This window comes from Cibotium barometz, chromosome 1, assembly GCF_041138505.1.
Source record: "Cibotium barometz isolate CiBa-2024 chromosome 1, ASM4113850v1, whole genome shotgun sequence".
NCBI lineage: Eukaryota > Viridiplantae > Streptophyta > Polypodiopsida > Cyatheales > Cibotiaceae > Cibotium > Cibotium barometz.
Window position 1 is genome coordinate 36,234,725 of NC_141046.1, and position 24,353 is coordinate 36,259,077.

Below are 24,353 nucleotides of genomic sequence, written 5' to 3' on the forward strand. Positions count from 1 at the left end.
TAGACCCTGTTCAATTCATTCAAATGTTTGAACATAGATGTGAAGCCTTTGGAAATCCTAACTGCCCCACTAGGTACATGCGTTGAACTTATGCTTAGAGAGAAAAGCTAGTCGATGGTTCATCACATTGATGGCCGGCGCGATCAAGGCCAACTTCAAAACCTTGAAATCAGCCTTTATACATGGCTTTTCGAGACAAGGTGATCGTTGGAGTGCAGTAGCAAAACTCTATTCAATTGAGCAGCATCAACTAAATGAATCCATTAGAGATTTTATCCTTAGGATAAAACTTTTGGACTCACGTTGTGAGTCATGGGAAAACTTAAATGATGTTCAATTGAAGAGATGTTTTATGATGGGCTTAAAGAATAACAGCTTACACAACTTGATCATTGTAACCAATCTGGAAACATTCAATCAATGTTGTAAAGAAGCAATACGTTTAGATGACAACATGCTAGAAGATGATCATGCTGCGAGGTGTTCCTTATCTAAACCAAGTGAAGTAATGGTAAAAGAAAGATCGACCTTAGAATTGACATTCCTAGAATTTTATGCAGCCTTGCTTAAAACCTTACAGCAATAAACATCTCTAAGAAAGGATGAAAACCTTCAAAACCAGACATCCTTAATGCCTCTAAAAGTGACGAATGAAATGACTTGTGTTGAGTGCAATCACTATAACGACCATCCCAATCCTTATTGTGCATACAAGGCACCTGTTCTTCTATACTGCATATATTGCAAAACCTTTGACCATGATACTAAAAATTTTCCCGCTTCATCCACAATGTACTCAAAACCTCCGTCTCCCGTGCACCAAACAAAAACAGTCCAAAGGGTAGAAATTTCTCAAGAGATAGTTAATCGAACACTTCAGTGTTTCTATTATCGTGGACCTCATAAGGTGGCAGACTGCACAGTTTGGAATACTTCCATGCCCATAGTCACTGACACCTTGCGACCAATGTGTGAATGATGTGCATTGATCACATGTTCCAAGATTGCCCAAGACGAGTTGCTTCAATGCAACTTATCTCACAAAATACAACTCTTAACATATTAAGTGTACAAAATGGGCAACTAGCCACGGTACCCTTGAATGTGCTTACACGCTTACAAGCCAAGGCATGAGAAATAGTCAAAAAGAATGTAAAAGACAACACCTTAACATGGGTAGAAGAACATGCTTTAAAACAGAACCGAAAAGAAAAAACAAAACCTTCTAAAACCAAGAAAAACAAAGGACAACAAACTATCAAAACCAAGGTCAAATTAAAAGACAGGAAAAAGGATTTGTAAAGGACATAAACACAAAAGAGCCAAAAGCTGTACAGGATATAGAAGCATCCACATCAAAGACCACCACGCAAACCACTCCATGAGTACATATCCATACTCATGCAATGGAGAATATTTGCACACCAAAGCCTCACCATTGACAACTTCCAGGTACATCTCTGAATGGGGGGGCCATGGTGGGTGAAAGCCTGGTCAATGGTACAACCCATCGCCTCCTGGAATTTTCCTTCAAATTACAAACCTCTTCAAACGATGACACAATCTTCACAACTCAATGATTTTCAATCCCTAGTGAAGATCTCTATATTAGCCTCACAAGTCGATGTAATTCTTTCAATCCTCACCAACAAGTGGCTACTTCAACACATAGAGCAGTTTAATATGAGTCTATATGACTCAATTCTTGTACTTCATGTAAATCTGCTTCATAAGAGCACTTAAATATACATAAAAACATAAAAAGCACATGGGCAGAAGAAGACAGGATTAAGTCCTACTCAACAATATTTGACAAGAATCCTGCCACATCACAAGCCAATTAATTCAAATGATGAATGTAGCTTCAATGAATCAAATGAGGAATTGCGAATCACCATCTTGTTCTGATGATTAAAGTCTACGTTCCTCCAGAGCCTTCCCTCTCTTCTCTCCCATTATTAACATCTCTTAGTGTCCCCACTAACAAAAATCAAATGTAACCTTGCCGATGATTGCCAAAAACTAGGTGAGCAAAAAAAAAAGGGAGCTCACACAAATATAAAAATGTAATCATTCACAACCTCCCCCCCCCGTTTTAGGAATTCCCAATACATCACTAACCTCTTCATTAAATAACTAGCTTTTCTTATTTCTTTTGGAGGAACAAAGGCCATTGAATGTCACTCACCATCAATGTCATCTACAAAGCTTGTTCATTCTCCCTACACAAAGGTCTTCAAGCGATCACGACGACGAGGACGCGATCGCCATCAAGAAGGGGAGGGGATGTTAATCCAATTCTAGGATTAACAAGAGCTACCGCCATTATCTTACATCAAGGAGTCATGGTAGATACACCAAAGGGTCATACATTTAAGATATGAAGTAATAATGTCTAAAGCTATAACTTGGACAGGCACCCGTAATGGTGTGACGACAGAGTATTTATAGCGATTCCTGCTTCAAAAGCATGTGGGAGCAAGTTAGGAATAAGTCCTAAGTGATGTACTTCATGGATATATTATGAGAGTAATCATTGTAATAGCATTAGGCCTCTCATGATCCTAAAGTGCCCGGTCGACCATAGTTTAAGTGAGTGTGAACACTTATGGCCATGTATATAAGTAAATATATCTCATAATACAACATACTCTCCCATTGTGCAATTGAGTCTTGCTCTTACTAATCCTCTTGCTAATCTCTCTCCCTAATGCATGCTAGTGAGTGTGTGTGAGTGAAGTGAGGTGAGAGGAGGGACGAGGACCCATAGTGCAACGCAACGGTGTGACAACGCTCGCGGGAGAAGCGCGCAGTGGAATTGCTTCTCTCAAGGAGTTGTAGAGCTTGGAGACCTCAAGAGTTACGAGCTTGGCCATTGGAAAGATCCTCAAACGACAGTTGCGGTTCACCAGGTAATCTCTTTTTAGATATGTTTTAAGGAGGGTTAGGGTGATTCATAACACACCTTAAAATTTTAAACCTAAGGTTTCACACTTTGCCCATTCAGCCCTATTCCAATTAATGTGCACTTTGTCCATTTAGCCTTATTCCAATTAATGTGCACTTTGCCATTCACAGTTTTACAAGGCTAAAGTTATCATACCTAAGCACATGCTTTATTTTTATTTACATGGAGATTATTTTAAAGTATAACAAGGGTGTTTTCCAAAGTCTCTTTTTTTCCCACGTGAAACTGGTGTTTCATGCCGTGAAACGGTTTACGTCGGACTTCACAAAAAATTAAATTTTATTTATTTATTTATTTATACCACGTGAACTGGTATTTCACGCAGTGAAACGGTTTTATGCATAAACCGAACTTCATGTGGAAATTAAATTTTGATTTTTTTTTCACGTCGGATTTTCGTTCACGTCATTTTTTTGTTCACATCATTTTTTCGTTCACATCATTTTTTCGTTCACGTCGGATTTTCGTTCACGTCATTTTTCTGTTCACGTCAGATTTTCGTTCATGTCGGACTTCTGTTCACGTCATTTTTTCGTTCATGTCGGATTTTCGTTCATGTCATTTTTCCATTCACGTCGAATTTCCGTTCACGTCGTTTTTTTTAAAAGTCTAGTGGGAAATATGAATTTTCCTTTTTGAGGGGAATATTTTTTGAATTTAAATGGGCATTTTCCCAAAAGATAAGTGGAATCAAAGGTAAATGGGCATTTTCCCAAAAGGTAAGTGGAATAAAAAAAAGTTAACCTTTTAATGACACACCTTACATCCTTTATAAATGGCCCCCAAAATGGACAAATTGACAACTCATGAGCATCTTCTCATTGAATGCTCATTAGCCTTAATGAGTTATGTAAAAAATTAATTAAGAATTAATCCAAGATTAATTCTTTCACTAATCTTTCTTTTTTTCACTAATCAAGGACTCTAATTAATCACTAATTCTTAATTAATTCACACAATTAAGCACACCATTGGATAGAGCAAGGAAAAACTAATCTTTGTGCATCAACCATTGTGTAAATTAATATAAATTAGGAGATTAATTAGACTCTTAATTATAGTCTCCTCTCTAAGATAAAATTAAGCAAAGAGAGTCAAATTTCTCCAATTGATCAAGAAAATTGATGTGATTAGGTGTTTTGATGCATCTAGATGCTCTCAAAACACTCAAAGATCCTAATTTCGACTACTCATGATCAATTTAGACCCTAATTAATACATTTTCTAAATTTTCAGCCTCTTAAACAAGATTAATCACCCTCAATGACAAAAACCAGTCCATTAAGAGAAATGAGTCAAATTCAAGGGTTTTTTTGATGGTTTTAAGAATTTTTTTTGAAAGATTAAGCTACTCCTAATACTTGCGAACACTCTAATCCAAACAATTTCAACAAAAAACACACACTTAAACTAGAATTAATGATCTTAGATCTATGTTTAAACTAAAGAGAGCTAACATTCACAAAAAATTGCATGCATTGTTTGATGCAATGGATGCAAACTAAGCCTAGTTCAAACTACGTGCAAGGCCTAAGAACATGAAAAACCACCAAAACAACAACAAAAACAACAATTTAATCTAAAAATTAAGCAAAAAGCATTCTTTTCAAAAACAAAAAAGAGAGCTATTCTACACCAAATCTCACACAAATCACCATCACAAATCCACATCTTTTTCATGGGAAACCATTAATCAAGATAATGGGCAATGGGTTATGCGTAGATTAGAGGCAAAATAATGGAAACAGCCAAGGGATGGCTCCCTGGCAACGGCACCAAAAATGTTATGGCTCACCCTAACCCTCCTTGAAACACATCCAAAAAGAGATTACCTGGTGAACTGCAACTGTCGTGAGGATCTTTCCAATGGCCGAGCTCGTAACCCTTGAGGTCTCCAAGCTCTACAACTCCTTGAGAAGCAATTCCACTGCGTCTCCCACGCGAGCGTTGTCACACCGCCGCGTTGCACTACGGGTCCTCGTCCCTCCTCTCACCTCACTTCACTCACACACACTCACTAGCATGCATTAGGGAGAGAGATTAGCAAGAGCAAGACTCAATTGCACAATGGGAGAGTTTGTTGTATTATGAGAGAAATTCACTTATATACATGGCCATAAGTGTTCACACTCATTTAAACTGTGGCCGGCCAGGGACTTTAGGCTCATAAGAGGCCTAATGCTATTACAATGACTACTCTCATAATATATCCATGAAGTATATCACTTATTAGGACTTCATCCTAACTTGCTACCACATGCTTTTGAAGCGAGAATCGCCATAAATACTCCATCACACCATTTACGGGCGCCCGTCCAAGTTGTAGCTTTGGACACTATTGCTTTATATCTTGAATGTATGACCCTTTAGTGTATCTACCATGACTCCTTGATGTAAGATAATGGCGGTAGCTCTTGTTAATCCTAGAATTCGATTAACAAAGGTATTATGCACTCAATGAGATGCATGTATCATTTCTCATTGGGTAAAAGCAATGGTAGAAGAGCAAGATGCATGGTTTACAGAAGAAATATATTTGGAAAATGGAATTTTAAAGCACAATAGGTTTACCTAAGCTTGATGGTGATAAACCTATTATTGGAGAAAATGGATTTATGTAGAATTTTGATCGAAAGGCAAGGTTTGCTACCAAAGAAACCCATAATATCAATTATGATTAAACTTTCAGTCATGTGGAAAAATGAGAAATATTAGAGTGATCATTATCTTGAAATAACATTTGGACCGTCTCTTCAACAAATGGATGTAAGAGATTTATTCACAAATAGTGATTTAGATATATAATTTTATATGTATCAACAATAAGGGATCTTAAATTATAAAATTGATTGACACAGGTATGGCCTTGTACTAGCATTGATGACCGTACCAAGGTGACCTTTGATCATTTGGCCATAAAAAAACAAAGAGCTTGGGAGAGCTACTTCTTGAATTATTATCGACCACTACGGGTGACTAGGATGAAATTTTTTACAGTTCCCATCTACTCATGAATGCATATTCGTAAAGTAAATTCTAGAAATACTTAGGGTGTTAAAATATTTCATCTTTTTTTAGAGCTCTCGTGGTGGATAAAACCATGGAAGTAAATATGGAGAAATGCTTTCGCATCCCAACACATTTATGTCCAAATTACCCAATTTATCCCTAAGTATAGAATCTGTTTTACAGATACATTCTGAAAGATCCCTGTCCCCTCCGCGCAACGAATTCTGGGGTGCTAGCAGCGGAAGTAGCACTTCTTGCACGGGGCAGGGTCCCTCACTCGGGGCCTCACCCACACGGATATCTGGACAAGAGACTAATCCCTCGGTTCTTCCAAAACTGAACCCAGAAAAACTTCCCTTGCCTGGAAAGCACGGGTGATTCCTCCAGGATATTTTGACTCTAACGTAGTCAAGGTCATCGCTAACCAAACTGATCCGACCAAACCTAAAAAGACACTCGATCAGATCAAGGAAGAAACTTGCACTTGGATCATAGAGACCAACACTTTTTTTCTCATTGAGAGGCACAGCCGCCGCCGTTGATTCTTTTCCATAGAACAATTTTTATTCGGGATTTACTTCATCTATCGTACCATAACAGAAATTGAGTCTCATTTTAGGGATCCATCAGTCCAGCCTAACCCCAACCCCCACTGTAGTGATGGGATCCAATTAGGAATTTGGTTAGGTTTTGTCCCGGGTACCAGGAAAAAGAGTTCCCAGGTCCCCTAGCCGGATATTCATGCAAACTTAAAACTAGTCACACCACTTACACACCTAATATGAAATTACCTTTTTCACAGATTCAGCTGTCTTTAAAACAATCATTTAATGAAACCATAGTGTCATTGATCATAATCCTCCAAAATATATGGTTGAATCCTAATTTCCAATCATTCCTTCATCGGTGTACCTATGGCATCATTGGCAACCAGAACGCTTATCACCACCTGTCCACTCAGGGGCCTTTTCGATAGTTCCTAGCTAATAGTACCTGGCAATATATTCACTTATAAAAATCAAAATAGAATCTCCATTGAAGATCAGCAAGATCAACCAACACATCCATATAAAAGAGCCATGGACTCATCCGTTTTGAGGACCAGCAAGGTCAATCAACCAGATCTATGCCCGGTTTCAGAAAATAACTCTTACTCCTTGTTCCAATATCTTTCTCGATGCATGTATGGGTATCTTCGGCGACCCAGAGCCCGAACACCGTATGGTCAGCACCCTCTAGGATCCTTCGCAGGTCACCTAGCACTTCACTCATAGGCCGCTTCCTTGGTCCCTTATCCACCGTACCGGAAGCTCGCTATTTAAATCAAACCGAGGCTGGTCAAGACCTCGGCCAACCTTGCTACGTGAGACGTCCTCGTTGACTCTCCGTCAGCTATTGCAACTTTATCAGTTAGGTCTCCATGACCTCTTCACAAGACGGTCAAAATGCTTCCCCAGCATTCTTGACATAAAACAGTCATTTAAAAATAGATCATAAATACAGTTTCTATAACGAACTCTCGTCTTTCCACATTGTTCCACATCAATCCACATTATTTAATCCACATCCATTTCATATGTATTTCCATTCTCATTCAATCATATCATTTTTCATCTCATCACATCTTTCCTCATTTATCCTCATCAGATCTCATCCACTCGCATCTACCCATATCCTCATTAGATCTCATCCACTCACATCTACCCATATCCACATCTCATCACATCACATTCATTCACATCTCATCCATTCATATCTACCCCGATCCACATCACATCCATTTCACCTTATATCTCGTTCATTCACATCTATCCCGATTCACATCTCATCCATTCACATCACATCTCATTCATTCACATCTATCCCGTTTCACATCACATCATATCACATTCATTCACATCTCGATTCACATCTCATCCATTCACATCACATCTCATTCATTCACATCTATCCCGTTTCACATCACATCATATCACATTAATTCACATCACATATCATCCATTCACATCTATCCCAATTTACATCACATCCATTTCACATCACATCTCATTCATTCACATCCCGATTCACATCATATCACATCTCATCCATTCACATCCCATATCATTCATTCACATCCCGATTCACATGACATCACTTCTCATTCATTCACATCCCAATTCACATCACATCTCATTCACTCACATCTATCCATTTCACATCTTATTTACTCACATCTATCCATTTCACATTACATCACCTCCATCCATTTACATCCATCACATACATTCTATACACATTACATCACATCACATCTATCCACATCATATCTCATTCATCCCAGCCACATTACATCACATCCACATCGTGTCTCATTCATACACATCTCATCTCATTCTCATTCATCCACATCCATCCAATCGTTCAAATGTACGACTATCCACATCTATCCATACATTTATATCTATCACTTCACATTCACATATATCGATGTCTCATCACATCTCTTTACACCACATCACATTCTTTCACATACACATCCACATCCATTCTTTCACCACATACACATCCACATCCATTTTTCACATACACATTCACATCCATTTTCATCACATACACATCCACATCCATTCTTTCACATACACATCCACATCCATTCTTTCACATACATATGCATAAAATCAATTTTAATAGGAATAACACTTTTAAAATAAAAAGAATTTCTTTATGCATCTATTTATGCATAAAAATCAATTTTTATAAGAATAACGCTTTTATAATAGAAAAAATTCCTTTATGCATCTTTCTATGCATAGAAATCAAATTTAATAAGAATAACACTTTTGTAATGAAAATTTCCTTTACGTATCTTTCTATGCATAGAAATCAAATTTAATAAGAATAACACTTTTATAATAAAAAAAATTTCCTTTATGTATCTTTCTATGCATAGAAATCAAATTTAATAAGAATAACACCTTTATAATAAAAAATTTCCTTTATGCATCTTTCTATGCATAGAAATCAATTTTAATAATTAATATCAGTGATATCCATGCATATTCATAGGTGAATATGTATATGGAGTAATTAGAATATTTTTTTTAGATGCAAAAATGGTGGGAATTACTCTTTTGGAATAACATAAAAACAAACTTTCTTTTTCACAAAAATTCTGGAAAATTTTATCGTAACCTCCTTTGTATGGCTGACCATTTCTCATTTTTATCTTTCTTCACTTAACTTAATTAACCCGATTTAGAATTATAGAACTCTAATCTATACAATTTTCTAAATTCAAGAGTGTAAACAATAAGAAGAGTTTAATTAATCACTTAGTTAATCTTTCTAGGATTAAGAAAGGTTGGAATGTAAAGAAGAGAAGGGGGTGGCCTTTTTCATCAAAGGCATAGCATTTAAATTTAATTTAATCATTTGTCAAACATAAAAATCAAGAAAACCATAGATTTTTCATTAAAATTCATAAACAAATAAGAAAATTAGCTTACATAGAGCTTGTAAGCTCTCCTTTGGCTTGAGGGATTGAGGGTTCTACTATTGTTTGAAGCAATAGTGGCCACCAATTCACTTTGGAGAGGATTAGGCCAAAAACAATTGAATTATTAAAAAATTCAATGTAGATGGCTGAGGACAAGAGTAGAGTAACAGTGCATAAACACCATTAAGCTTTTACAAAGAGGGAGGCTTCTATTTATAGGAAAAAGTGAGCCTCTAACCAAGCAAACTGATTCTAAAATTTTCCAGGTTCAGTTTGGCCGAATTTGGACAAGATTTGGACCAGATTGGCTCCCTTTTTGATTTGGTTTGATCCAAGAGAGAGGAGAGATGAAAATATCTTATTATTTTTGAGTTTAAAACTCCTCCACACATGTGAAATAGGAGCCTCCTTGAAGAGCCCCCTTCTCCTTACCAAGATATCAAAAATGTATCATTATACCTAAAATGTCTCATTTTTTAAGTAATATTGTAGTTTTTTACTAATAAACCTTGTACTCAGTCAACTCTTCATTTTATGTGAGCATTTACTCATTTTTGGGTATTTTTCTTTTATAAATTGGATTTATCTCCTCCGCATACTTGGATTGATCCTATTGGCCCATAGGAACCTTAATTGGACCATAATCCAAAAAATCCTGAAAATCTAGACCCTTAAGCTAAGGTCCTTTATACCTATTTTCAATTAATTCCAATTGCACATTGGAAAGTTCTTTTTGAATTTTTGTTTCAAGGGAAACCATTTTAGACACTAGGAGGATTTTTATATCCAAAAATATCTCAATTTTGGATTACCTCCCTCTAGACATTTTTTCTCTCTAGGCCAAAACAGGGTAAAACAGGATCTTTCTTTTATTTCAGAGAGGGAAATAATTATAAGATCAGAAGAGAAGGTTCTTACACCTGTACACCTCAAAAGCTGGAGGGAGGAATCTTACATCCTACCTCACTTAAAAAACGCGAGATGTCCTCATCTTACAAACTAGAGGACAACTCTTTTCCCTTAAGATCCAACTGATTCTGGGGTTCCTTATAGTCTGGTCAACCCAACAGAATGCTGGGATAAAGATCCCTTATATAGAACGCATCATCAGATAACAATTCATTCAGATCATATCATTCATATCTGTAACACAATAATGGTCCATTAGACCAAAATTTCCACCTGAAGTCCTCCATGGGAATTTCCACTTGAAGTCCTCCATGGGAATTTCAATTATACAGATTTTTAATTTGTCATCCCTTAACTTGATCCACTGGGTCAAGTGTTAACAGTAGCAATCTGTCAGCACAATCCACTAATCTCATAGTGATTTGCTGAAGTCATTATCGTCATTCCAGTTACGAACATCATAGTGATTTGCTGAAGTCATTATCGTCATTCCAGTTATGAACATCATCACAGGGACTCATTCCATTCATCTTCATTGTGGTTTTGCTCAGCTTATCGCTTTTCAACCAAAATTTAGGAATTATCATTTTTCAATCAGAATCCAAATCAACTCATCAGTTCTCAACCAGAGTTTTAAAAACATATCAACCACATTCGAATTCATCATCTGTATAGTATTTTTGCTTACAATTTCAAGGTCTTAGATTTACTCGTATATACTGCTAATAAAGAGCTGCAGTTATACCCTTGATATATACGGGTAGTCACGGTCCTTGGAATTATAAGGTAAATACCATCATGTCTAGGCCTTAAGCAAGTCAGGGATTCCATGCAATTGCGGTACTTCCATCCTAATTTCATATTGGGTGTGTAAGTGGTGTGACTAGTTTTAAGTTTGCATGAATATCCGGCTAGGGGGCCTGGGAACTCTTTTCCCTGGTACCCGGGACAAAACCTAACCAAATGCCTATTTGGATCCCATCACTACACTGGTTGGGCGGTTGGTTAATCCATGGGACTGGATGGGGTTAGGCTGGACTGATGGATCCCTAAAATGAGATTCAATTTCTGTTATGGTACGATAGATGAAGTAAATCCCGGATAAAAATTATTCTATGGAAGAGAATCAACATCTGTGCCTCTCAAATGAGGAAAAAAGGGTTGGTCTCTATGATCGAAGTGCAAGTTTCTTCCTTGATCTGATCGAGTGTCTTTTTAGGTTCGGTCGGATCAGTTTGGTTAGTGATGACCTTGACTACGTGAGAGTCAAAATATCTTGGAGGAATCGCTCATGCTTTTCGGGCGAGGGAAGTTTTCCCGGGTTTGATTTTGGAAGAACCGAGGGATCTTTTGTCCGGATATCCGTGGGGCGAGGCCTCAAGTGAGGGACCCTGCCCCGTGCAAGAAGTGCTACTTCCGCTGCTAGCACCCCAGAATTCATTGCGCGGGGAGGGGACAGGGATCTTTTAGCTAGTATCAGAGCGAGTTGGCTAAAGTAGATCAACCGAGAAGCCAAAAATGTCAAAAATTTATGAAGTAACAGTAAAAAGTTGGAAATGTGTAATGAAATTCATACAAATTGATATGAATCAAACTGAGATTCATAAATTAGTAATTGGGTCTTCGCCTTTTTCACAGATTCAGCTGTCTTTAAAACAATCATTTAATGAAGCCATAGTGTCACTGATCATAATCCTCCAAAATATCCGGTTGAATCCTAATTTCCAATCATTCCTTTATCGGTGTACCTATGGCATCATTGGCAACCAGAATGCTCACCACTTGTCCACTCACAGGGGCCTTTTCGATAGTTCCTAGCTCATAGTACTCGGCAATATATTCACTTATAAAAATCAAAATGGAATCTCCATTGAAGATCAGCAAGATCAACCAACAGATCCATATAAAAGAGCCATGGACTCATCCGTTGAGGACCAGCAAGGTCAATCAACCAGATCCATGCCCAGTTTCAGAAAACAACTCTTACTCCTTGTTCCAATATCTTCCCTGATGCATGTGTGGAAATCTTTGGTGACCCAGAGCTCGAGCACCGTATGGTCAGCACCCTCTACGATCCTTCGCAGGTCATGTAGTGCTTCCCTCATAGGCCGCTTCCTTGGTCCCTTATCCACCGTACGGGAAGCTCACCATTTAAATCGCTGGTCAAGACCTCGGCCGACCTTGCTACGCGAGACGTCCTCCATTGACTCTCCGGCAGCTGTTGTAACTTTATCAGTTAGGTCTCCCCACCTCTTCAGAAGACGGTCAAAATGCTTCCCAAACATTCTTGACATAAAACAATTATTTAAAAACAGGTCATAAATACAGTTTCCATAACAAACTCTCATCTTTCCACATTGTTCCACATCAATCCACATTATTTAATCCACATCCATTTCATATGTATTCCCATGCTCATTCAATCACATCATTTCCATCTCATCACATCTTTCCTCATTTATCCTCATGAGATCTCATCCACTCGCATCTATCCATATCCACATCTCATCACATCTTATTCATTCACATCTCATCACATCACATTCATTCACATCTCATCCATTCATATCTACCCCGATCCACATCACATCCATTTCACCTCATATCTCATTTATTCACATCTATCCCGATTCATATCCCATCACATCTCATCCATTCACATCACATCTCATTCATTCACATCTATCCGTTTCACATCACATATCATCCATTCACATCTATTCCAATTTACATCACATCTCATCACATCCATTTCACATCACATCTCATTCATTCACATCCCGATTCACATCACATCACATCTCATCCATTCACATCTCATATCATTCATTCACATCCTGATTCACATCTCATTCATTCACATCCCGATTCACATCACATCTCATTCACTCACATCTATCCATTTCACATTACATCACCTCCATCCATTCACATCCATCACATCACATTCATTCATATCCATCACATTCATTCTCATCAACATCCCATCACATACATTCTATCCACATTACATCACATCACATCTATCCACATTATATCTCATTCATCCTATCCACATTACATCACATCCACATCATGTCTCATTCATACACATCTCATCTCATTCATCCACATCCATCCAATCGTTCACATGTACGACTACCCACATCTATCCATACATTTACATCTATCACTTCACATCCACATATATTCATGTCGCATCACATCTCTTTACACCACATCACATTCTTTCACATACACGTCCACATCCATTCTTTCACATACATCCACATCCATTTTTCACATACACATCCACATCCATTCTTCACAAACACATTCACATCCATTTTCTTCACATACACATCCACATCCATTCTTTCACATACATCCACATCCATTCTTCACATACACATCCACATCCATTCTTTCACATACACATCCACATCCATTCTTTCATATACACATCGACATCCATTCTTTCACATACATTCACATCCATTCTTTCACATACATCCACATCCATTCTTCACATACACATTCACATCCATTTTCATTACACCACATCTTATCGCATCCCGTTTACATCTTATCACATCCCGTTTACATCTTATCACATGCATTCCACATCCTTTTTCCAATTAATAGCTTTTTCTACTTTGATATCGATAATGGGACTTTTTCTCAATTTTTACCAATTGCTTGGCTTAGATAAAGATTCTTTTTCTCAACAACTATTTTCATATTCCTTCTCAATTCCTCAATTGAATTATATTCAATATTCCTCTTTTGAATAAAAGAATTCATGGGATTTACAAAAATCAATTCTACCCATATTTCCACTTTTGATGAATAATCATAAATTGAATTATACTAAAAATTCCTCTTCTTCCCATTTGATTTCATGGATCTCAAATACCATGGGAATTCGTCTTTTTGCATTTAATTATTTGCATTCCAACATCATGGGAATTCCTCTTTTATCATCAAATATTTCTCATGAAATAAATTCATCTAAATTAAAATACCTATTAATTCAATATGTTAGGAATTTCTCTTTTCACATCTAAATGATTGAACTTCAATTGTCATAGGAACTCCTCTTTTACCATTTAAATATTTCTCATAGATAAAATAAATTTATCTAAAATTCATCTTTGACTTTAAATAAAATATCTAATAATTCCAATGAGGAATAAATTAATCATTTATCTGAATATTTTGATCTCGATAGAATTTTTGAATATTTCGATCTCGATAGGATTCTTGAATTTTCTTTTTACAATCCGAGTGAATATAAAATGATAGAAATTTCTCTCTTAGTGTATTTAATTATTCATTTATCAAATACTCAGAATTTAAACATAGAATTTAAGAGAATTCTAATTTCGATATAAAAATTCTTTATGTATCTATTTATTCATAAAAATCAACTTCAATGGGAATAACACTTTTATTTTAAAAATCCTTTTATGAATCTATTTATGCATAAAATTAATTTTAATAAGAATAATGCTTTTAAAATAAAAAGAATTTCTTTATGCATCTATTTATGCATAAAATTAAATTTTAATACGAATAACGCTTTTATAATAGAAAAAATTTCTTTATGCATCTTTCTATGCATAGAAATCAAATTTAATAAGAATAACACTTTTATATTAAAAAAATTCCTTTATGCATCTTTCTATGCATAGAAATCAAATTTAATAAGAATAACACTTTTGTAATAAAAATTCCCTTTATGCATCTTTCTATGCATAGAAATCGAATTCATTAAGAATAACACTTTTACAATAAAAAATTTTCCTTTATGCATCTTTCTATGCATAGAAATCAAATTTAATAAGAATAACACTTTTATAATAAAAAAAATCCTTTATGCATCTTTCTATGCATAGAAATCAATTTTAATAATTAATATCAGTGATATCCATGCATATTCATAGGTGAATATGTACATGGAGTCATTATAATATTTCTTTTAGATGCAAAAATGGTGGAAATTACTCTTTTTGGAATAACATAAAAATAAACTTTCTTTTAAGAAAGGTTGAAATGTAAAGAAGAGAAGGGGGTGGCCTTTTTCATCAAAGGCATAGCATTTGAATTTAATTTAATCATTTACAAAACATAAAAATCAAGAAAACCATAGATTTTTAATTTAAATTCGTAAACAAGTAAGAGAATTAGCTTACATGGAGCTTGTAAGCTCTCCTTTGGCTTGAGGGATTGAGGGTTCTACTATTGTTTAAAGCAATAGTGGCCACCAATTCACTTTGGAGAGGATTAGGCCAAAAACAATTGAATTATTAAAAAATTCAATGTAGATGGCTGAGGATAAGAGTAGAGTAACAGTGCATAAACACCATTAAGCTTTTACAAAGAGGGAGGCTTCTATTTATAGGAAAAAGTGAGCCTCTAACCAAGCAAATTGATTCTAGAATTTTCCAGGTTCAGTTTGGCTAAATTTGGACAAGATTTGGACCAGTTTGGCTGAATTTGGACAAGATTTGGACCAGTTTGGCTGAATTTGGACAAGATTTAAACCAGTTTGGCTCCCTTTTTTATTTGGTTTGATCCAAGAGAGAGGAGAGATAAAAATATCTTATTATTTTTTAGTTTAAAACTCCTCCACACATGTGAAATAGGCGCCTCCTTGAAGAGCCCCCTTCTCCTTACCAAGGTGTCAAAAATATCATTATACCCAAAATATCTCATTTTTAAAGTAATATTCGTAGTTTTTTACTAATAAACCTTGTACTCAGTTAACTCTTCATCTTATGTGAGCATTTACTCATTTTTGTTTTTTTTCCTTTTATAAATTGGATTTATCTCCTTCCCACACTTGGATTGATCCTATTGGCCCATAGGAACCTTAATTGGACCATAATCCAAATTTTTTTAAAAATCTAGACCCTTAGGCTAAGGTCCTTTATACCTATTTTCAATTAATTCCAATTGCACAAAAGTTTTTTTTTGAATTTCTGTTTCAGGGGAAACCATTTTAGACACTAGGAGGATTTTTATATCCAAAAATATCTCAATTTTGGATTACCTCCCTCTAGACATTTTCTCTCTGTAGGCCAAAACAGGGTAAAACAGGATCTTTCTTTTATTTTAGAGAGGGAAATAATTATAAGATCAGAAGGGGAGGTTCTTACACCTGTACACCTCAAAAGATGGAGGGAGGAATCTTACACATTCCATCCAAGATTTATCAAAATAACGGACCATACTAGACTCTATGCTCTAGATCTTACCCCAACAACCTCAAAAATTTGGGCATTCAATGCTAGTGTGATCAGCGTGGCAAATTGAAAACTAGACCAACTCACGTCTCAAGTAAAGATGTGGTTGGCAATGTGTGTTGTTTTTGAATGCAAGCTTTCTGGTTTGCTCCCATCCTTAATTCCTAAACTATTGATTGTTTATTTGCTTTAAAAATTACTTCAAATATGCATCAACCATCAAAATTTTTTACATAAATTGATCTATCTTGTGATAACTAAAGATCTTAAAAAGACATAGATTCACTAAGTTTTTGGAAGGATTTTTGAGTAAAAATTACAGTGCCACATTATTGGCCCTTTATCCTGTATACACAACTATGTTATTATTACATACAATAGAGTACAAGAGTAATGGAAAAAAGAAATGTAAATCAAGGATGGGTTTTGCTTTTCAGGCAACAATGATTGACCAAAAACCAAAATTAGACATGAAATTTTGCATAATGGGCACCGATTGCAGAGGTTTTCATGAGACTTAGCGTGAACAAATAGGATTATTACTAAGGAAAAATTACAAGTGGGTGAAAAATTAGTTTAGAACTTTTGGAGCCAATAATCATTTCACAAGGACATTGGCAGTGCCATGCACGAAGTTAGAACTGTAGAGGGCGGACAGCAGGAGATGAGTGGAGAGGAACATGGGAACGAGAAGTCCATGTAAAAGCTCCAAGAGCCCACGTTGTGGAGGAGGGTAGAACCATTTCACTTTTAACTAGCAACATTCGTAGTGTTGTGGGGCATCACGACGAAAGAGTTTAAGATGGCGTGGACAACACAACAAGCCAAGGCGCTTGAAATCTATCCCGAGCCCCCCCCCCCACGATGGTGCAAAGATATCGCAAGACATTTGGATGTCCTTATGGAATTAGCTGCCAAGGCTTTTAAAAATGCATCAAGGGTGATGCAGAGCTGTGGCCAAGGAATTCTTGATACATTCTTGATTTATGTTAAAATTATCAATCTATACATGCTATAGTTTGATGCACTATTAGATCAGGGCCACTCAACTCCTATCACTTTGAGCCATTACTGAACAAAACCCTGTACTATATAATATTTTGTATGGAAATTTAACTCGATCTCCCATTAATTATCTACACATTACCCCTTCAGTCCATTGTTAGAACTTCCAAGCTTGGGTACTTCCAAGCATGGATTTTGTTTCTTTACTTTTTGTACATTGCAAAGTGACATAATATGAATTAAGACTTCATCTCCTAGAGAAGCCTATCAATCTTAAAAATATGAATTAAGACCTCATCTCCTAGAGAAGCCTATCAATCTTAAAAATTATGTAATTTTAGGGGAATCCATAGAGGCTAGTATAAAATGGATTGAAGAGAAGGGTTGGGGTTGCATATAAGAGACCTTTGAGGCTATAGTATTAAATGGTTTGATGAGAAGGATTGGGGTTTCACACAAGAGACCTTTGTATTAAATGGTTTGATGAGAAGGGTTGGGGTTGCATACAAGAGACCTTAGAGGTTATTATGCAAAAGCAGTGCAATATATCCTATCAGCACAAGGACATCATACTATTATATATTTGAGCCTAAAGTATTGTATAGGAAAATCTTAAAAGTTGTAAATGAATTTGAAGATAGTCATGTGGCATATCCTAAATGATGATATGCATATGCAGATGAAGTAGATAATGCCCTTTACCTCTTTGAGAACATGTGGCCTACATATGCCTACAGATGCCAAGCAAGATGAAGTAGATAATGCCCTTTACCTCTTTGAGAACATGTGGCCTACCTATGCCTACAAATGCCTACATGGAAAAGGGCCAAGGCAATGACAAAGGTAAGGATGTTGGGCAAGACAAAGAAGGTTATACCTTGAACACCAGACCCAAATATCCCACCTCAGACAGGATGTTGGGCAAGCAGGTAGAGAAAGGTAAGGATGTTGGGTAAGATAAAGCAGGTGGTACCATAAACAGTAGACCTTAGGAGCCTCCTCAGCCAAAATATCACAAAGGTGAACATGAAGATAAGGGAAAGGGCAAGGTGTACCTAACCCAAATGAAAGGTAATCATGCTAATTTGAAGTAAATGAGAGAAAATGATTACACTAATGAGTTTCATATCTAGTATACAAACAAGTTAAACATGGGTTTCATAATGTAATCATCAATATGGAAGTTCACTAACTACTATTCATTTTTTTGACTTCTTTTTTTGCAACATAATTGCATATTTGGGCATTGTTCTATTAGATACATTTCAAATACTAACTTTAAAGTTCTTTAGAATGCTCAAGGTAGATTTCTAGTAAAGGGTTGGGATATCTTTGCTTATCTTGGCAATAGTCATAGGTCATGTAGTTTTGTTGCACCCATTGTATACTTTGCTTTTGTTGTTGGGTTAATTGAGGTAGAAAGAGGGCCTTGTTCTTGAACTCATTTTAGCACACGTTGTAAGTAATGTGGAGTTAGGTTGTTGCAAGGCACACCCATTGATGATGAAGTTTCAATAAGAGGCAACAAAAAGTGCATGGGTGAAGTTTTCCTTATACTTTCCCCCATCAGTTGCCCAAGCCAATCCATCCCATATGGTGGCATACACGTACATTTGTTTGGCAGGGTATTGACCACCCAATGTAGGCATGTTTGGAAATTTGTGAATTGGTATGTTATCAACATATAGCTTGGTCATCTCAAAAAATGAAATTCCAAAATCAAACCCTTATTGTAGGAAATGTTATATTCCTTGTCTCTTCTCGTAAATCTAAGTTTTACAAATGATACAATGGATTTCAAAGATCTCTACGTGTGTATGTGCATGTGCGTGTGCGTGTGCGTGTGCGTGTACATGTGTGTGTGCGTGCATGTGTGTGTGTGTGTATGTGCACGCGTGTGTGCGTGTGTGTGTGTGTGTGCGCGTATGTGCACACGCATGTGTATGTGTGTACATGTGCATACGCACATGTGCATGCATACACATAAGTGCTTGTGTGCTTGAGCCTCATGCTAAGTAATGGTTATGCATGCATACACATAAGTGCTTGTGTGCTTGAGCCTCATGCTAAGTAATGGTTATGCATGCACAGATCTGTGCATACTTGTCTGCTTGTGTCTCATGCCAATTAATGGCTATTAACATGTGTGTGCATGGAGAAGATTCAAATGTAGGTTGAAAATAAAGCATTGATGAGGACTAATAATTGTATGTGTATGGGGAAGATTCAAATGCATGTTAAAAATAAAGCATTAATGACTAATAATTGTATGCGTGCATGTGCACAGGCTTGTGTGTGCATGGAGAAGATTAAAATGCAAGTTAAAAATAAGCATTAATGACTAATAATTGTATGTGCACATACAATAATTGTATGTGCATGTGTGTATATACAATAATCATATGTGCGCATGTGCACAAGCTTGCACAAAGTCTAATGTGTGCATATGTAAACTTACTTGGAAGGTTCAAATGCATGCTTTTAAAATAAAGCTTACACCATGTGATGTCTATTTAAATATAAGTTTCTATGTATTATAGCTAAAAGATTTAAATGCATGTTGAAAATAAAAGACTACATGTTGAGAGAGAGAGAGAGAGAGAGAGAGAGAGAGAGAGAGAGAGAGAGAGTCTATGTGTGTGTTTTTGCACATACGTGTGCTAATCCCAAGGAGTACTAATACACAAACCTTGAAAGTTACAAAAAGGAGTTTCAAGTGCATGTTCAAAAATAAAACGTACACAATGTGTTGGGATGTCCAAAGAATGCTATAGTCATGATAATCTACAGTGGTGTCAAACCAGAGATGAAGCCTTTGCTCTCTTCCAATGTTAGTACTTCCATCTGCATACACATTGGCTTGCAAGATGTACTCCTCCCTAGACCTATCCTACCCAAAAACTCAAAGTCTATCTCATCATGTTTGTCTAGATATATTTATGCATTAGAGGTCTATTTTAAAGAGAGAAAAATATGTTAACCATAATTTCAACCCTTTTGATATTTATTTTTAGAGATTTAATTAAGATAATGGTTCAACATTAAAAAACTTAATCACATAAGGTTGGATTAGTAATCACTAATCATAAAGTTGGATTAGTAATCACTCTTTTTGTTGTTAATTATTTACAGAGATTCAATGAAGATAATGGTTCACATAAAATTGGGTCAGTAAACATAAAGTTGGATTAGTAAACATTAATCACAATTTCTACCCTCTTGTTGTTGCTAATTATTTTCAAAGATTCAACAAAGATAATGGTTCAACCTTAAAAAAATTAATCACAATTTCTACCCTCTTGTTGTTGCTAATTATTTTCAAAGATTCAACAAAGATAATGGTTCAACCTTAAAAAAATTAATCACAAAAAATTTGGTTAGTAAACATACATAGAAAGTGGTAATCACTCTAGCTGTATATTCATTAGCCGGTAGCTTTATTGCAGCACTGAAAAACCTATACACTTAAGTTTTTTTGTTTTGAACCTAGTCCCTACATACAGTGATAGAATGAATTGCTAAAGTAAAAAATTCAAACTCAAATTTACGAAGAATTTGTGCAATCAATTGAAGATGTGAGTTTAATAGTTAAAAGTTTAAATGCACAGTGAATCTAGATCTGCTTGCAACAACCAAGGTCAAGATTTTAATCTCAAAATTGTATTTTCAATTTCCTAATGAAGTTGCTTGTTCTAGCTATATTCTTTATGCAATATATGAAAGATAAATAGTAATTGGACTCATGTACAATATGACAATATTCATTCATACAAGGTCAACGAATCAAACCTGTAAATTAGTAATACGAGTTTTTAAATTCATATTGTATAAGAAATAAATTGATAATTAACATGAAATAATAACTATTGTAATAATCAATATAAAATATTATTTTATGCTTAAAATTTGAATAAAAGTAAAACATAATAAGAACATGCTTGAGGAAGCATCCAACATGATTGTAACATGGTATTGGTAATCATCTACAATTTGATGGTTGGATGTCCATATGTTGGAAAAACCTCTATTCTAGAAAGTACATGGTAAGAAGACAGTCAGGGGAGAGGTGGGTGGAGGTGTAGCTTGCATTATCTCCAACAATTGATCTTGTTTTCATGAAAATGATAACAACAACCACAATACATGTAAAAGAAAATTGACTCCATGGGCTAGCCATATCTTTCTATAGTGTAACCCAAAGCTATCAAATTTTTGAAATGGAGTTCACAACCCACTTCACAAAGGTGTCACTTAAGGAGATTTATAAATATTGAAGTGATGCTTTAGGTTGACCTACTAATTAAATAGTTGCATTCTTAGGCTTCCCTTTACCTAATTGCATTGCCATTGCTTACACTACCAATTTTGTGCCCATTACAAGGCATGCTTCCTATGCTTTGATTATGCTCCCTTACAACTCTTAGGATACGTTTTCATTCAATTGACTTTCATCATCCACAAGGTTAGTTGCTTAAACTACCATGTCTCTTTCATTTTCCAAACAAGTACCACAAGAGCCCACAAGGTTAGTTGCTTAAAGTATCACGTCTCTTCCATTTTCCGAACTTTCTAGACCATGGTCCTCTTTCTTTATTTAAATATATTTGGAGTATTGTTAGAACTCAAATTTAAAGGCATTGCTTTTACCACCCAATAAAAAGTTATCACCTTTCTAAAAAAGAAAATGCGGCTCTTTGGGATTGCTTTTAAATGCATCTTTATACTCAATGAGCTCATTTAAACAGTGAGTTAACCAAAATAAGATTTTAAATAAAATTTTAATTTACAAAAATATACTTGTATAAGGGGGTTTTCACATGGACTTTAGAATAAATTGTAAGTTTGTATTAAAAAAAAGAGATTGTTTTAAATACTTAAAATTCACAAATAATGGATTTTTAAATGCACATGATATATAGGTTTGTTTTAGAGTGAACCCCTCGATCTTTATACCCACATAATGATGTTGTTATACATTAGCTTTCAAAATTTATCAACTCCGTGAGGTATATAACGTGATGTGCTAGATAACTTGGTTCTTACTCTACCAAAAACAACCCATATACCCACATAATGATGTTGTTAGCTTTCAAAAATATATTTGGAGTATTGTTAGAATTCAAATTTAAAGGCATTGCTTTTACTACCCATAAAAAGTTATCACCTTTCTAAAGAAGGGAATGTGGCTCTTTGGGATTGCTTTTAAATGCATCTTTATACTCAATGAGTTCACTTAAACATATGTGAGTGTGAGTTCACCAAAACGAGATTTTAAATAACATTTTAATTTACAAAAATATAATTGCATAAGGGGTTTTTCACATGGACTTTAGAATAAATTGTAAGTTTATATTAAAAAAAAAGAAATTGTTTTGAATACTCAAAATTCACAAATAATGGATTTTTAAATGCACATGATATACAGGTTTGTTTTAGAGTGAACCCCTTGAGCTTTATACCCACATAATGATGTTGTTATACATTAGCTTTCAGAATTTATCAACTCCGTGAGGTATATAACGTGATGTGCTAGATAACTTGGCTCTTACTCTTAGAAAACAACCCATATACCCACATAATGATGTTGTTAGCTTTCAAAACTTATCAACTCCGTGAGGTACATAACATGATGTGCTAGATAACTTGATTCTTACTCTTCCGAAAACAAAATTGCAATGTAAACTTCTTCAAAAATGTCATCATGATGCTATCAAAATAGTGTGGGAAGCTACACTAGAAACATACACTCAATGCAAGCATGCAACCTTGCATGACTAAGTTAACTCAGAGACAAGGAAAGACCTTGTATTTAGAAAATTCATTATTGTTACTATTTATCAAGTTATGCGTTGCTTTTCTTTTTTAGCCTCATTTTTTTTGGGCCAACCTACGACCCTTCATTATTGTTACTATTTATCTCTTCCCAAATAGTAAATATCGCATTGCAATCAAAGAGTGACAAAGAAGTTAAATGCCCTTTTGCACTATTGAAAACTACAATTCTCAAAAATTTAGACATAGTATCCTTTGTCCCTCCCAAATGATAATGGTTTTGTAATCTATGCTCCGTTAATTTACCCAATAGCATCCAATTCGTTTTGAAACATTTCCATTTGCAACCAGGAAGCTTAGACCCCCACATGTACACACACATGATGAGGTTAAGAATTTGAGAGGTGTGGAGCTAACTGATAAGTTATTGGCTATGGTGGGGTGTGTGTGTGTTGTCCCATGCAATGGCTCCCACCTAGCCGTCCTCCCACACATAACCCACCAACGTGTCTTTTTTTTTCATATTGGTTCTTATGAAGTGATGTTGCTTTTAAGTTTTGTGGCCCTTTGTCAAGGGATTATGGCTTTTGTTGGCCTCCAATAGACTATGTGATGGCACCATGAAATGCATTAAACTTATCTAAATTGGTAAGTAATTTTAAACATACATCTTACCAAATTTTAAAAAAAGGGGAAAAAAAAGACATCAAATTTACAGACATCTTACCAAATTTTAAACATACATCTTACCAAATTTAAAAAAAAGGGAAAAAAAAGACATCAAATTTAGAGACAAAGAAGATTGTATTTAGCAGCGCTCCACTTCCCTCATCTCTCCTCTTCCTCTCTCACAGCAACCCACCTAACATAGGGCAGCCCTTTTAAAAAAGATTATTATGTGAAAAGTAGAATATATATATAGATATATAGATATATTTTGCAACGAATGGCCCCACTCAAGAGGGTCTACCGTCTCCCTCGGACA

The 24,353-nt window shown here is 35.6% G+C and overlaps 1 pseudogene; it reads right to left on the reverse strand.

Annotated features, from left to right (window-relative positions):
- Positions 1-18,874: 18,874 nt before the first annotated feature.
- Positions 18,875-21,685, reverse strand: LOC147641940 (putative xyloglucan endotransglucosylase/hydrolase protein 28; annotated as a pseudogene).
- Between the last annotated feature and the right edge of the window lie 2,668 nt (positions 21,686-24,353).